Source organism: Sturnira hondurensis, unplaced genomic scaffold (assembly GCF_014824575.4).
Source record: "Sturnira hondurensis isolate 20B ecotype Veracruz unplaced genomic scaffold, ASM1482457v3 Scaffold0014384, whole genome shotgun sequence".
Classification (NCBI taxonomy): domain Eukaryota; kingdom Metazoa; phylum Chordata; class Mammalia; order Chiroptera; family Phyllostomidae; genus Sturnira; species Sturnira hondurensis.
In genome coordinates this window covers 6721552-6738575 of record NW_028087015.1, presented here as the reverse complement: position 1 = coordinate 6738575, position 17024 = coordinate 6721552, and the positions used below count along the sequence as shown (strand labels likewise).

The 17024-nt window shown below is 38.7% G+C and overlaps 1 protein-coding gene and 1 long non-coding RNA gene across 6 annotated transcripts in view; one reads left to right on the top strand and one right to left on the bottom strand.

Annotated features, from left to right (window-relative positions):
- The window catches only part of PDE4D (phosphodiesterase 4D), a 1308441-nt gene that overhangs the window by 1276310 nt on the left and 15107 nt on the right, over positions 1 to 17024 (bottom strand). The window contains exon 1 of one of the 3 annotated variants that reach the window (XM_037062904.1): positions 7056 to 7160. The exons of 1 other annotated variant lie outside the window; for it this stretch is intronic. The gene's annotated coding sequence lies outside the window, so the exon portion shown is untranslated. Of the gene's footprint in view, positions 1 to 7055; positions 7161 to 17024 lie in introns of those variants that run through there. One more of the 3 variants, XM_037062898.1, reaches the window with a different exon arrangement.
- The window catches only part of LOC118998635 (uncharacterized), a 35937-nt gene continuing 26043 nt past the window's right edge, over positions 7131 to 17024 (top strand). The window contains exons 1-3 of one of the 3 annotated variants that reach the window (XR_005068915.1): positions 7143 to 7533; positions 8773 to 8899; positions 15416 to 15548. This is a non-coding gene — a long non-coding RNA (uncharacterized LOC118998635). Of the gene's footprint in view, positions 7534 to 8772; positions 8900 to 15415; positions 15549 to 17024 lie in introns of those variants that run through there. The other 2 variants (XR_005068914.1, XR_005068916.1) reach the window with 2 other exon arrangements.

Genomic DNA, 17024 nt, shown 5'->3' with positions numbered 1-17024 from the left:
TTGGGATGTTAGATTACAAAGATTGTATTCTTTTCAGGGTTGCATTTAATATTGATTTTGGAATAGCATAGGAAATAAACAAGTAAATAAAGTCATGGGAAAATTCTTTTTAGACACTCCTAGTTCAGTCAGATAAACATGAGAATGTGAAATGAGTTCATGTTTCTATTTCTTAGGTCAGGATATGAAAACTAAAACAGATTTTTATTTGTTTTCTTTATTTCTTAAATAGCTTAATTGTTCACTTGGTTTATATAGAAGGAAAGTAATCTGGTTCTTAAAAATAACTAAGGTTACTATTGGCTTATGACCCAACACAAATATTTGACCCTAATATATTCAGAATGAAAGAATAAAATCTTTTTATGATGTTTTATTAAAAGTTTGTGGAGAGATTTTTAAATAGCAATGATCTGAAAAATATTTTTGGTTAGTGAGTAGGCATCTGTGTTCTTTTTCATTTGTGATATGAATATTTTTGCTAATCTCTGGAAGTTCACAGTGGAGAGAAATCTTGTAGCCTCTAGAAAATAGAGAGGCTGTAAACCAAGCTTATACTAGTTCCGCTTTTGCTCAACTCCATGCAAAAAAACATTCTCCAAAAGTTGTGTGCTCTCTTCACAGCAGATATCCCCAACAATAAGCTGGCATTCACTGCAAAACTTCTAAAATACTCAAGGAACTGGGAAGGGCAAATAAGTTTTGAACAGTTATTTTTTCTTTGTTGCCAGCTTTTCACTCTTTTCTCCATCCTGTCCTAAAACTACAAAGCAAGGTATGCAAATGCCTGGCATAGAGGAGAATGGACGAGGTGAAGAGAGAAAAACATCCCATTACCACTTACTTTGCTATAGGACATAAGTATTAAATCAATAGTAACCTCTATCAGCATAGTTTTCAGTTCTACTTTAGTAGCCTTGGAAAATCATTGACAAGTAAGATTAAGAACTTAAAAGTAAAATAATATTCCTAATTTTTCTAGATGTCAAAGATTATATTTTTTAAAGGTTCTATTTATTTATCTTGAGAGGAGAAGGGAAGGAGAGAGGGAGAGAATATCAATGTATGGTTGCCTCCCGTGGGTCCCCCGCCGGGAACCAGACCGCAGCCCAGGTATGTGCCCCACCTGGGATCCTCTGGTTCACAGGCCCATGCTCAATCCACCAAGCCACACCAGCCAGGGCAGATTATAATTTTTTTAATTTAATTTGTGCTTGGTAGTTACAAGGCCTACATTCTATGTGGACATATTAGAGAACAGAAAGAAAAGGGAAGATGCGAAGGAAAGGGAAAGAAAGGAAGAGAAGGAATAAAAAGAAAAGTAAAAAGGTAGGGCAGAAATTGGTTGGTTAATCACCAAACCAACTTTCTATTTTTCCCTAGACACAAATAGCACTACCTGCCCCAGCCTCCTTTCAGCGGGGTGGGGGCCATGTGACCAAACTTGGCCAACAGAATGTGAACAATCCTGTAGTGTTGTCCCCTTTGCCAAAGCCCAAGGAGCTGGGGACTGGTGGTAATGAGGTGATGACAAGAACGCCACTTAAACCAGAGGAACACGCCCATCAAAAATACCCATCTTAGGAAACTGGCATAGCCACTGTGGAAAACAGTACAGAGGTTCCTGAGAAAAATTAAAAGTACAACTACCATAACACCTAAATATCCCACTTCTGGTTATCCATATGAAGAAAATGTAATCACTATTTTAAAGAAATATATCTGTGCCCCATGTTTATTGCAGTGTCATTCACAAAAGCCAAGACATAGCAACAACCTAAGTGTCCTTCAATAGATAAATGGATAAAGAAAATGTTACACACACTCACAGTGGGATATTATTCATATATAAAAAGAAGGAAATCCTGCCATTTATGATGCCATTGATGAACCTTGATGACATTATGCTAAGTGAAATAAGTCACACAGAGAAAAAATATTGTATGATCTCACTCACAAGTGGACTCTGAAAAAGCTAAATTTGTAGAAGCAGAATGGCATGGCAGCTGCCAGGGGCCAGAGACTGAGGGAAATGGAGAGATGCTGGTTAAAGAGTAAAAACTTTCAGTGATGAGTAAGTTATAACAATCGAATGTGTAGAATCATGATTATAGTTAATAATAATGTATTATATACTTGAAAGTTACCAAGAGAACAAATCATAAATGTTCTTGGCACAAAAAGAGAAATAGATACTATGTGATGATATGATGCAGGTGTTAGATAACAATAGGGTGTTGGTCATTTTGTAATGTGTAAGTGTATCGAATCAATACCTGCACCTTAAACTTACACAAGGTTATATGTCAATTACAGCTCACTAAAGCTTGGGAGAATAATGAAGTTTTAAAGCATTCTTTCATTACAATTTAAAATTACTGAACAGTGCTCTGATCCAATGACCAAAGGCACAAAAAAGTCAGGACAATGGTCATAGATGGCAGTATCCAAACTGTATTGCAGACAAAATTCTGTCATTTCTAGAAAGTTCCCTCATGAATTATGGATGGGGAAGAGGATCCATTTCATTTATTTTGTTTTGCTTGTTGTACCTTCCTCTTATATGATTTCATCTAAAAAGGAAACAAAATGTATTATAGGTGCTAGATAGAACTCATTCCAATTAACCGATATTACTACTCAGAAATAATCAAATTCTTAACAACAGGGCATTCAAGCACCTGAAATGTAGGACACAGCTGTGACCAATATTCAAAAAAACCATGATGATCTCCGGAAGAAGAATCAGTTAAAAATCTGGGGTTCACCACTGCCAACTGAACTTTCTGAATCATTCACAAAATCATTTTGACCATTCTTTTTATCCCTCAGATGAAAAGCCCTAGGAATAAGCATCACCTTAAAACCCACATGATTATTCCATTAGTGATATTTAATACAGCCAAGGCCGGAATAAAAAAAATTTAAGAATAGGGTATACGGGGAATAAATGGTAATGGAAAAATATAATAAAAAATAAACTATTAAAAGATGGTTTTTAAATCCGAGAACATCTGTCAGTCTGAGTTTTTGGAGCCCTTTTTCCTGTCAGAAAACTATATGCTCTAAACCTTCGTCATTAACAGTTCTAAATGTAGACTGTGAAGGAATGTGTATCTGACTTTTGGCTTAGTGCTATATCTGAATGGAATAAAAGTCCCAACACAAGCTTAACCAACAAGAAAATCCCTGCTGTCTGAGGGAGGCAGACACAGCTTAGAAAGTTAATCAAACTAATCAATAAGAAATGTACCTGATATTTTTACTTTAAAAATTGATCACTTATACTTTTATTAATATGCTGAAAATAGTTGTCATAAGTAACATTTATGTGGCACTCAGAAGTTTGCTAAATGTTTTCACATACGATACCGCATTTACTGGCTACAGCAACCCCACTGGTATTTTTAATACTTAGATTAATAGGCAGATAAGGACTGAGGCTCTAACAGCCTTTGTAACTTTTCAAGATCAAACAGCAAAGGCTTACTTTGTTTTAAAAAATATTGATTCATCACTGGGAATATGCATTTAGAAGTAAAGGAAGCTAACTTAGTGCTATGAGCTTCTATGGTAATAATAGTGTATAGTTGTACATTACAATGTATAAAGAATTAAAATGCTCTCTCACAAGCACTTTCTCAATGTGCTGCTGATATTTACTAACGCAGTAAAATACCAGGACATATATCATTACTCTCATTTCACAGACACAGAGACTGAGGCTTACAAAAATATAATGGCCTAAGCATAATCTTATTAAACATGATTAATTCACTGGGCCACTCTGCTTCTTGAAATTGGAAGCTGAAGACACACAATTCTGGCTAGTGACTAATATAATGGAAACTTATATCACCTACATACATTATGTAATTAAAATAGAATAATTCATTATTTTTGAATTAAATGAAAGCTCCTCCTCCTCCAATAGGTAATATCAAGCTCCAAAAAAGGGAGAGGTAAAAAATGCAAAGCATTTAGCTCTGTACGGTGTTGTGTGGGGATGGGAGGTTGTTTCACTGGTTTTACTCTGCTTTCTTTAAAACATGCCCAAGGTAAGACAGCAACTTTTTTTAAAAATGCTAGCTAGAAATAATTAAATTGAGGGGGGCAAGATTAAGCCATAAAATTAGTCCATTATATATAATACTGGAAAAAATGTCTTAGAGAAGAGTAAGTCTTTCCAACAGCAAAATTCACCAAATAAAACACTGGAAAATGTAATTCAATCGAGAAATAATATTTTTTTTCAATTTGGATTTATGTCATTGCTTTAGTAAGTAGTGTTAATGGTTTCCTAATGCCAATGTGTATTCATGAGCACTTTGCAAGTTCATGATGTAATGCATTCCTTTTTGGATATATCTTATGTCAAATTCATCTGTCTAGGGCAGATACACACATTTGTACAGAACCTTATCTGCAAAAGTCCTCCACAGTCAGACAAAATGGCTTTACAAAATAAAGGGAAATAGAGAAAAGAAAGATTAGCTATTTTCAAGGTATTTCCTTCTCCCATAGCGCCTTTCCCCCCAGCTCTCTGCCCGCTGGGCACCTGGTACCCCCCTATTCTTGCTTTTCTTAATATCCTGCCCATTCACAGGAAAGAGATACAACCCTGGCGTGTCAGGGAAAACTACAAAGAGAAAGGTCCTAGAGGAAGTAGTAAGTAGCAATGCTAGATGTTCCTAGGATCCACCCACCAGAATTTCCCTGAGCCCTAAACACCTGGTTCGTAACACCTTCTGACATCTGTGGGTAGCTCATTAAAGTCTGACAAAGAATATTAAGTCGATCTTATTCGATTTGTCTCAGTAAGAGCCCAACCAATTTAATACAAAGAATGAAGACAGGAAAAGGTGCAAGGGAAGGTAATCACTAAATCAAGAAAAATGCAAATTGTACAAGAACAGAAGCCTGGTTAGAAGTCAGCAGCTAATTCAGATAAAGCAGCTTCCACCCCCACCACTTCCTACTCTACATGGGCCTCGAACCACTTTCAGGGATGAGTTTGTGTTCCTCTTACAGATGCACCACTGTCTTCCACTAACACAGTTAGGAATGCAGACCGACGGGTGAATCCACTGTGACTATTTAGTGTCTATGGCTACGGAAACTCAATAAATAAACTCGCTTTTCTAACTCAATAAAGGACTTGTACTATTTCTTCATAAAGCAAATGTGTTTCCTCAAAGAATATATTACAATTATTTTTCTTTAAAATGATTTTAGATACATTTGGTTGATACAGAATTCTATGTTGATTATTTTTCTTTTATAATCCTCATCCATGGGTGTGAGCTATAAGGGGGTCATATTTTTTATTTTTTAATAACGAAACTTTGCATTTCCAGTAGGATCTAAACATAAAATTTTGCAAAGCCACAACTAATATTTCTCTCCTACCAGCAAAATTACATCATCTAAATAGGTGCAACCAAAAATAAACTGCTCTTGAGTATATAAATAATATTCTCATAGGAATTGACAAGTAATAACTATGGCTATTAGAAGTTTATATTTACCACAGGAACCCGTGATTTGGGAAAACTGTTCAAACAAATTATGCATGAGGCTTACATGTAGCACTAATACATACATTTATATCAATGAGTCTAAAGAGAAAAAACTAGGAAAAAAAGAAAACTGGAAAACAACCCTGGATTATAAGCAATTACCTAGGTTTGGGCTGTAGTAAAAAAAAAAAAAAGTATAAAAATTATTTGGAAGGAAGAAAAACTACTTTTAAGCACTAACTTCATAGGCAAAGCCCTATTTTTTAAAAGCCCCATTTTTAATGATAGTAGGATAAAGCAATAATGACTTTAAAGTAAAAAGTAAACTGCTTACACTAACCAGTCATACCCAGTATTAACTCTATCCCAAAATGTATGCTACAGAAGGTAATAAAATGCTGATGTTTTCTAGTTTCTCAGTTCAATCTGCTCCAGCTTTATCTTAAACCTTGCTAGCTACAAAAGTCACCTCCAACAATCACACAAACCTAACAATGACTTCCCTGGGATAATTTGATCTGTAGAACCACAAATTCCAATCCACATACTTTCTTTTGTTATGGTTGTGTCTATGTGTGTTTTGTACACTTCTTATAAAGCTTTTAAAAACAAGCTAGTAGTTTCTTATTCAGCTCTCTACCATGTTAACAGAACCACTATAAAACATNACTGCTTACACTAACCAGTCATACCCAGTATTAACTCTATCCCAAAATGTATGCTACAGAAGGTAATAAAATGCTGATGTTTTCTAGTTTCTCAGTTCAATCTGCTCCAGCTTTATCTTAAACCTTGCTAGCTACAAAAGTCACCTCCAACAATCACACAAACCTAACAATGGCTTCCCTGGGATAATTTGATCTGTTGAACCACAAATTCCAATCCACATACTTTCTTTTGTTATGGTTGTGTCTATGTGTGTTTTGTACACTTCTTATAAAGCTTTTAAAAACAAGCTAGTAGTTTCTCATTCAGCTCTCTACCATGTTAACAGAACCACTATAAAACATTTTTATACATGTAAAAATTATCTAGCTATCTACAGAGTATATCTTTCTTAGTTCAGCTTCAGATGACAGTGAAGTATTGTTGCCATCATTTTACATTTCCCCTTTTTTTGGCACTTTAACTGCTGTGTACCTGCCCCCTCCCAGCATTTGATGTTGGGGGCAGGAAATCTTGAAACACCCCTGACTCAAGTGCTCTCTCAGCCATTGCCCTGACACCAGCAGCCTGTTTCAATGTGCTCACGTTGGCCCTTTATCACTTAACCGACCCCATAAAACACATAGGGCTGCAAATACACTGAACAGCCTCCTTCAAAATGCAGCTTGATTGTGATTCATGGCAAAAGGCTGTAGTAACCCTGCCAGGTCTAAGAAGCTTTAAGATAAATTGCACTGAACTTGATATATATAAAACAACACCTTGAAAATGAATCATCTACTAATTCAGTATTTTCTAATTACAATCACTCCCACTTGGGGCATGTAATTAATTTACTGAGCTAAAAAAAAAAAAGTCAGGGTTACTCACACAGTCTTGAAGATGCAATGTCAGCTATTTAGGACAGAAACATCCAAGGCCGTGTTAGAACTCACTTATGACTACACATGCGTTAAAGCAGGAGCTGGCAGGCCTCTGGACTACGGCAACTATAGGACTCGTGCTTCTCGTATGCCGGGCTATAATTTATGAAACTCAGCCCCGGATCCAGCCAATCATTTAGCTCCTCATAACAAGTCTAACTGGCTCTGGAAAGCTGAAAGGGCTGCACTAGAACAACAAAAATGAGATAGTGCACACAGTAATCTGCTTATCTGGAATCACTTTCCCTCACGAGGCCAGAGAAAAATTACAGCTTCATTGTCTGAGGGCAGGACAGGTGACCTGAGAAAATGCAACTACACCTGGAGCAAGACCTTTTCTGGCTTGGCAATCCCAATCGGGCCGGCATTAAAGGACTGAGTTATCCCTGGAAACCGAAAGGCAACGACAGCAGTAAAAACCTCAGGTAATTTTCATCTTTTTATTTTTAGTAGGAGTCATGCTGAGTCGAATTATATGCATTAAGTTGCTGGGGCAACTAGGTGTCCTTCAATTTTATTTTATCATTTTCCACTCCAATCTTTTGTAAGATCATTTGTTATTAAGCATGAGTAGAGGAAGCTTTTAACATACTTGAAATGAACTTGAAACGAACATGATCATTTGCGGAGGAAAAAGAGATCATTTTCCAGAACTGTTTTAGAGCCACCTTCTCAGATGTACACCCTTCTCGCCCACCCACAGAAACAGAAATAAAGGCGCTGAAGCAGAGAGAAAAGGAAAGGCTTTTCATGAGAACAATTAAATGTTTTTCATACCTTAAAGGACATAGCTATGCTCAGAAAAGAAATTGAGAAGATAGGTTATTGTCTAGCTCCTCTGGCCCTGGGAACCCAGGCCATATCAGAATGTACCAAAACATACCACGTGGGATTGTTGTGGGGAGAGATTAACAGAAGGAGTTGACAAGAGCCCCCATGACCCAGTTTTTTGTGTGTTTGGTTTTGTTTTCTTGGCAATATTTTAAATATTTTTCATCACATTTTAAAGTGTTACTTATACCAACCACTGTTATATCATACCTCCGAATTTGTAGTTATTAAAGGATCTATGTAAGACATTTGTAAGTCAAAAGAGGTAACAAAAACAGAAAAGGAAAAACAATGGAAATTAACATATCCATAACCCAACACCACACCCTGAGCTCCTTGACGCACTTTACCCAATAACAGATCCTTTCAAATCCTCAGCAAATAGTGTGTTTCTTCACCAAATTTTATAGGAAGCATAACACTAGCAACAAAAAAAAAATCTATAATAAACTTTTAAACTTTTAAATTGATCATTATACTTTCAAAGTGACAACAGAGCCTTCACAATATTCAAATCATGTCAGTTTTATGTGCTCCCAAAGGATGAAGCTGGGAAGGAAAACTTGCTTTGTTTAGTGATGAAATACAAACAACAGTAACAGAAGAGACTTTTATGCACTTTTTATTTGCTGTAGATAATTGACTGAATCCAACCTGAGATTTGACACCAAAAAGAAAAACATAGCAGTACACAGGGAACAGAAAAAGTAATCCATCAGCAATTCCCCCAGGATTTGTCCTTTGAATTGTCCAATTTGTGAGTAGCCAGGGGAGAATATTTCTGCTCTGTTTAAATACTTTTTTATTTAATTAAGCCTTTGTTTATTTGACAGTGCTGTTGCCTACGGTGACTATGTGAGAATGGAAACTTCTGAGGAAACCAGGGTGTTAAAATTGTTGTTCCCTTTACTCAGAGATAACATGGATAATCTAGTCTGAAATGGAAATCAAACTCTTAAGGTAATATTGTCATTGAATTCTCAATACACAGAACTCCTTGTTTTTCATTCCCTTAATAAAATTCCATTAAAATCCCCTTGAATTCCCATGTTTGAATCTCCACTTGTCAGCAGTCAAGGCTAAGAATACTTTAAGGCATTTAAGTCATTTCACATGTATTGTTGTCCAGAAATTTCTCACTGGAAGACTGCAACTCCCAAACAACTAAGAAGACAACCACCCAAGACAATGGCCAGCAACCATGAGGCAGGTCTTTGAGTTAGAGGCTTTCACGATTTCTGTACAGTTTCTGCATTAATGTGTAGCTAGGTAGCAAGCTGACCTCTGGCTCCTGCGCCCTGACAAATTTTAAATGTCCTATTGGACTCACCTTTAAGCTGTTCATCTCAAAACACATTCATGATAAAAAGCTTTGTGAACAATTAGCACTGCCTTCCCCTCCTATAATCATAATCATGATAGCCTGAGACATATTACTGTTACTTGGCAATGTGAGGGGGATTGATTTAGTTGTTTCTTACCTGAAGCTGTCACATTGCAGAAAAAAACCTCATTCTGAAACAGCAAGTGATATATGACCTTTCTGAGTGGATTATGCAGCTTAGATTTGTTTTCAATGCCCTATTGAAAACAATGCAACAGAGTAGGATACTAAGTATATGTAATCATACTACAATTTTTTGCCTGAAATTGTGAAAGCCATGTATGAGTCTGCTTCTAGCAGGCATCACTGTCAATTCAGAAGGGCTTGTATTAGCAGGTTCTAGCCTGAGAGATTGCCACCTGTCACCATCAGTTAATATTTGTTGGATATCACATCAGGCATCAGGCACTGTCTAAGAAACTCTTGGTATACAATGAGCACCCAAACAGCTGAATTCAGTTTTTACTCATTTCCTTGATCTCAAACCCCCAGACAAGAATTAAGATTATTCCGATAAAAGAAAAGTAGCTCAGGAATGCAAACCTTTCGCTGAACCAAGAACTATCAACCAATCTCAAGTATCAGAACAGCTATGGTTGACTGAAAAGTGTCTAGAAACCTGGCCCAAGAATGATTTGCAGGCCCATAAACTGATTTGTCTGGCCCTGCAGTTTCTGTAGCCAAAGGAGTGACTCCTGAGAAAAGTGTAAGAAACGTTCCCACCTACCTTGTTAGCGTGTCGAAGATCAGCAGGGTATTAACTCCGTTCCAGGTGACGGGGATAAATAGCCCCATTATTTCCACTGTGCTGTACTCTGCCTGCGGAAACCCTGGGCCGTGTGCTGGTAGGAGCTGCTGACAGCTCCAGTGCTGACACTCAGAGCCAGCACCGTATGGTTTAAACCGAAAGAGAAATAGTTGCTTAGAAAAATGTCAGTGAGAAGGCCTGCCTCACTTTAACGAAGCAAAAACAAGAATTTTATTCCCACTTAAATAAAAAGGCATAGGTACTAGAGATGTGAGTATGTGGTCATTGTAGGGATTAAGTTTATGTTGTTGGTTCAGATACATTTATCTGGGCACGGAGAGACCTCAAATTCAAATTTGTTCTCAGTATACGGAAGGAATTTTTGTTGGTTTTTTTTGTTTTTTGTTTTTTAATTCACTCTCTCCTAAGAACATGAATTTATAAAAACATACTAATAATGGACTTGACAAGGTTCTAAAACATATTATACTTCAAGTTAACATGAACCAGCAACCTTTTGCACTCATATATAGTAAAAATAATGAGACCTAAATGGAAGGATCAATTTTTCTATGACCTTACCCTTTGTCAAACTTTCTCAGAAGCTATACAACACACACATAATAACATGTACAAAAAACCGGCAATTACTTATATTTTCTAATAAAAATAGGGGGGTGCATTCCTAATGTGTGAGGCTAAAACCACTCCTTTGCTTCAAGCAGAGTGTGAGCATTTTAACAAGGAGTTAGAGCATAAACTCTAAATCAGACTGCCTGGGTTCAAATCCCAGCTCTGGTCTTTAACTGTGGCCTTTGAGCAAGCTACTCAAGGGCTCTATGCCTGCTTCCTCATGTAAAATAGTGCCACACACAGTAACTACCTCCAGGGCTGGCATGAAGATCAAATGCGCAATGTATGCTTAGAACTGAGCCTATTATATGGTGACTATTCATTAAGACAAAACCGTCAGTATTATTATTAAGCTCATTTCAATAAATATACACAATATCCAAAGTGGAGATGAATTACTGAACAGGCAGGTATGGTGAAATGTATCTATTAGCATCACAAATCTCATTTCAGGTAATATTTATAAGTAAGATTTTGTCTTAAGGCCTATGAGATATCAGCTCAAGGAGGTGTGTCAGCCACTGTTAATTGTCAGTCTTCTGCCTGGTTATCACTTGACACTTTTAACCCTGCCCTGCATTTATCGGATCATTCAAGGACTCTAACCTAGGACTGGCACTGAATGGGGTAACTGCAGTAGACCAGATCCATGTGGTAGTTGGTGCACAGTCCAGACAAGTTCAAAGATTCCTGTATGAAAGCAAAACAATAATAATAATAATAATAATAATAGAAACCATTCATCTTTAGTCATGCTACCCTAATCCAAAAAAGATTCAAGGAGGAAAAAAAAGAGTTACCTATCCTGAACAGCTGTGCTCATTATCCAAACTCATGAACCATGTCTAGAATTCATGCTGACTTCTCAGCTTAAATAGGAGAGAATACTGAAACTAATTATCTCCTTTCATCCCTGTGATGGGGATCTCTCAAAGCAAGAGAATATTAACTGAGACTCTGGCTCTCTGAGAAAGCGCAGAGAAAAACAGCTTGGTGAGGCAACAGCCGCCCTAGGGAAGGCCTAGGGTCTTCCACATTCATTCATTCCAGCATTCATTCCTTCATTCATTCACTCACTCCTGAATGGTCTTGTCCCTATCTTCCACACGAATTCCCACCGGCCACACCTAACCATTTATAGTTCCTGAGGGAGGCTGCGTTCTCACACGCCGCGTTACTATAGATGCACCCCTCCATCTGCACATTCTTCCCTGGCACCCACCATTGAGACCAAGGAAAAGTCTCTTCTTCACAGTGAACCCCTTCTTACCCATCACCTATCCATGGAAAGTGATTATTCATGTTGGGTAAATTATTGAATCAGTAACACTGCATGAATTAGCACTAAAAGACAAGTAACAAGTTGGAAAATTGGGGACATTTTCAATTTAGCAAAAAAATGTTTTAAAAATGAAATTTGGGGCACTTTCTGCAAGACCCCAAATGAAATCAAATATTAAGGTTTAATAGTCTCTTAGACAGACTCTTTCTTCGCTAGAGAATCATCTGTGGTCCTTCTCAACAAGTGGATAAAGAAATGCAAGGAAGCCCACCATGGGTGCTAGAAATGACTGCATATGTGGAAGCTTCATGGGGGGCCTGGCAGAGAGCTGAATGAGCTAAGCTAAGCCTCGGTGTTCTGACTATCCTGTTCCTGGCAGAGCAATGAAAAGGAAGGAGGTCTCAGACTTGGGAGTAGGAAAGTATCTTCCCCTTCCCCCTACGCTGGTTCAGCTGCAGAGTTGGACATGAGGTCTCCCTCCAGGGCCCATTTGTGCCACTGAAGTCCTGTGCCACCACTGCAGTCCAGACCTGTGATTGAGGGAACAGTTGCTTGGTGCTGGACATTCACCAAAGAGGAGGAGGACGGACAGGCTAGAAGATTTTAGAAAATGGTGTGTTGGAAGGTTACCTTCAGAACTATGACAGCAGTCCAGTTTGTCTTTAGCCCCCTCCCCATTTCACCCCGCCTCCCCCCAAAAATCAGTTTCCCTATGCTCCCCGGCTTCTTCCACCACAGTGGCCCACAAAGGGGCCTGTCCTCTATCACATAAATCCTTTGTGTGCCAATGCCCAAACAGCCTGGCTGAACCAGTCTGTGCCAATATGATTAAATGTTCCTGTTATCTTCCAAGTGGCACCTCATTTTAACAAGGACTTTCTAAAAATAGAGTAGAACCAAATAAACAACCATGTGGAATAATTGAGGCCTCTTGAAAATTAAAAAAAAAAACATGCAGAACACAGGCAGGGCTTTCCGGGCCCTGGGAACCACACCAGCACATCAGCTACCTTCTCCTTTCAGGAGAGGGCCAGCCCTACCTGCACAGCCCGGGACCAAGAAGCACACTAAGTGTTCACTCCCACACACAAGGCTGCCACACACAGTTGGGCATTTCACAACCAACCACTCACACCAGCCCACACTCCAGGCTCCCTGAGTCTTCACTTTCTATAACCAGGGCATAGACAGCATCAATCATGAAAAGATTTCTCACTTATTTAATCCTAGGAAAATACTTGGTACCTCAAAAGCAATTTGGCTATGGAGACACATTTGTAATCACCAGCAACTAAGGGAGGCGAAGGTTGCTCCATGTCTCAGAGTTCTTAGGATTTTTTTTTTTGACCTAAGAATTTAAGCACAAATCAGAGGAGTAGAAGGCAGCAGACTGCAGTTGAATCCTACAAGCAACATAAAAGAATTCAGTGACTCTTGAATTTCATATGCACCAGGATTACTAAAGCGGCTTGTCAAAATGATAGGTCCCTATCTTCTACCACAGGATGCTGATCCTGTAGGTCTGGAATGAAGCCTAGGAATCTACATTTTCCATCAGCACCTCTGCCGCTTGCATAGCCACTTTTGCACAGAATTCTCCTTGGGAAACATCGAGATAGTGCATGCAAACCACTTAACACAATGCCTAGCACATTAAGAGTGTTCAATACTTACTAGCTGTAATTATCAAGAATCATTATCCATCCCAACTTCAAATATTCTACTTAGACTTGACCTTTTGCTAAGTGCAAATTGCACATAGGTGTGGCAGTGTGGTAGAAAGCCAGGCGCTGGCTTAGTGCAAAGAAAGGTTTAGTGCACTTCTCTTCTTTAGAGAAGAGGAGTACAGGACAAAGTCAGCCCAACTTGTGTCCTTCTAATGATCTGTGAGCCTTTGATGAAAATTCTTGAGCTCATAGTACCACCCCCATTACACAGTATCAACTGCTTTGAAAAGATAATACAGGAATATTTGAAATAACTGCATAGGGACCAGAAATTTCCAAAGTAAAAACACTCAGAATACTGGCATTTTAATTTTTCTGCCACAGACACCCAAGCAATACAAGGTTATTTGTTTTGTGGGCAAAGCAGGCCCCAAGTAATGCGGGAGATTTTTAAATGGCTGAGTCCACCAACGTTAGCACAATATAGACATAAATCCCAGACCTGATTGGCTGCTCTGCTACTGTGAGTTTTGGCTATTTTCCTCTGCTGATGATGTGAGGGCTCCACAGGTGGCTGGAACTAACAGTGTCCACTTACCACTTGGGATCATTCCTCATAATAAATAGGATGGCCCTTCGGGAAATCTTCTGTTTAATTTCCTTGCTTCTGAGTATAGAACAAAGCTCTGTTGTTTAAGACCGTAAGTAACAAAAGCTTTGTTCTTTCAAACCAAGAGGAAAACCGTACATCTATCCAAAATCACTTGGTCTTAAAATGTGTCAGGATGACAAGAATGAAATATTATTTTGGGCTGCCCAACAGCATCGGTCACTCAATCTCCTCTGCTGGCTTCGCAAAACAATGACTCAATATGGCCTTTTTCTGACAGGCTGCAGCCTTAGGAAAATACTTTCCTGCCTTTAAATCAATGGAAGCCATTCAAAGCCCACTTAGCTTTCTCTCTTTGAAGCTGGGGCATAGAAACACAGCTGTTTGTGTTCATATAATGAAAGGAAAGTAGAAACTGTGAATGATCAAAAAAAAATCAAAGTATTTTCTTACTCCAACCCAGGTGCTTGACATTTGTTTTATGGCTTGACTCCCTCAGTGACCTCTAAAAGGGTGACTTTATTACCCCCATTTTTACTGAGTAGGAGAAGTTAAATAAGTTTCCCTAAGGACAGAGCTGGTAAGTGGCAGAGCTGCCAAGTTAAATAAGAAAGTAAAAGTAGTCTTAAATCCTACATGATAAGATTCAAATAAAAAACCTCCCGTGTTTCTATTGACATAATTTCACATAAATGTGATCATTTCGTTTTGTAATCTGCTTTGTATCACTATTTCTCCACATCACATATATGTAAAACTCTGCATCATCAATTTCATCGGCAACATGGGATTTCTTGGAAGGTTTTTACCATAATTGACTCTGCCAGTCCCCTACGGATGACCACGGAAGTTATTTTCAGTTTTCCCTATAAATGTGCTTTCGCAAACATTTTTTTATTATTTCTTTGTTGTTCAGTTACAGTTGTCTGCCTTTCCTCCCCACCACTCCCCCTCCACCCCAGCCAAACCCTCTTCCCTTGGTTTTGTCCATCTGTCCTTTATAGTTGTTCCTGAAAACCCTTTGCATGTAGTTCTCTCCTTAGGGTAAGTCTAGACTGAAAATTGCAAAGAGACTACACATTTTACATTTTAGTACACATCACCCAGCTGCCAGATAAGCTACATGATGTGCTCATTTCTTCACACTCACAGGCATATCCAGTTGAACCAACCGTTTATATTTCTGCCAAAATGATACAGGGAAATGATAGCATTATTTTTATTTCCCTTTATTTCATCATTAGGTGAGTAAGACATCTGTGTGTTGGCCATTTGCAATTTTTCCAGAAATTAATTATCCCTATTCTTTTTCTACTTTTCTATTAGAATCTGATTCCAAAACTCATTGCAAATGCTTTCTCCTGACTCTCGCTGCTTTCTCGTCGTCTGTACGGATGTATCAGAGACTTTGATGTCTAGCCAAGAAAAGTTTGGCAACATATTGCCAGGGTGATTACTCAAGTTCCATAAAACATGTTCCAAGAAGAAAAACTAGTTAAGTCTAAACAATAGAAAGCCATAAACTTCTCCTCAATTATCTGCTTCAGAAATAGGCCATCCTCTGACTTTACCAGCGATTGCTTATCTTACAAGAAACAATGATCCATTCAAATTTAATCTTATTCTTTTACAAAGAGAAATTTGGATAATGGAAGAAGGAGCAAGAATAGTTTATAGGAACATCCCTAGAAACAAGGGTGAAATAGAGGGAGGACCTTAACACACACACACATTTGCATGCCCTGAGCAGTGACCACAGACCCATAGATTGTTCTGAGACCCAGGTTAAAGATGTCCTCACTCCAAGGAAACTGTGGCCCACAGACATAAAGTGACTTGGCTGAAATCAAGTGGCCAGTGACAGTCCCTAAGTTCCCTAAGTAGAGCTCATTCCACTAGAGGTCACTAACCAGAAGTAAAACATAGCCCCAAATGAGTCCCCAGTGCTTAAAACACTGATCCTGCCTCCCACAGTTCCCGGATCATGTTGAAAGACATTATGACAAGAGTACCCTCATGCCTGGCCCAGGGGCATGTGCACAGGAAGCCTGGACCACATGCTTGGCCAGTACCTTGGCTATTAGCATTGGGCAGCATTCTAACTGGCTGTGGCCAGAGGGCTACAGGGATGATGTTAGGTTGCCCTCTTTTTTCTGTACTCCAGAAATAATATAACCAAGTCCCAATGGCAAAATAGGGCTGCCGTCCAGCTTTTGTGGTAACTGGCTGTCTTATAAAAAGTATTTGGATAATTAGTTTAGTTTGTTCATGACTATCTGTCCAGATTTAGCCCAATGCAGGATCTGGACCAAAGTAAGCCAAGCCTGGCCATTACTGTTCTCCCAGACGTGCTTCTGCCTTATCCCAACAGAGACCCAAAGGTGACCAAAGGGTCTGACAGGCAAACTGGACAAGGGCTGCTCTCTCACATCTCATCAGTAGAAAAATGGATGGGTCAGCGGTCCCACATGCATTCCACTGAAATGACCAAAGACAAGCAGCCAACCAGCTCACCAGTGGCATGAGCATCTTCTCTATAGTACTCAGGCTAGTTCCATGATGAAGCTCCTACCAAACAGAAATAAAGACTACACAGGGTGTGGCAAAAGTAGGTTTACTGCTGTGAGCATGCAAAACAGAGTTTACTCTTGTATTATTATTTATCATTGAACTATTTCCCATATGAACAACCATAAACCTATGTTTGCCCACCCTGTATTCCACCCAATGCAGATGCCTGATAAAGCCTAGAAAGGCAGCC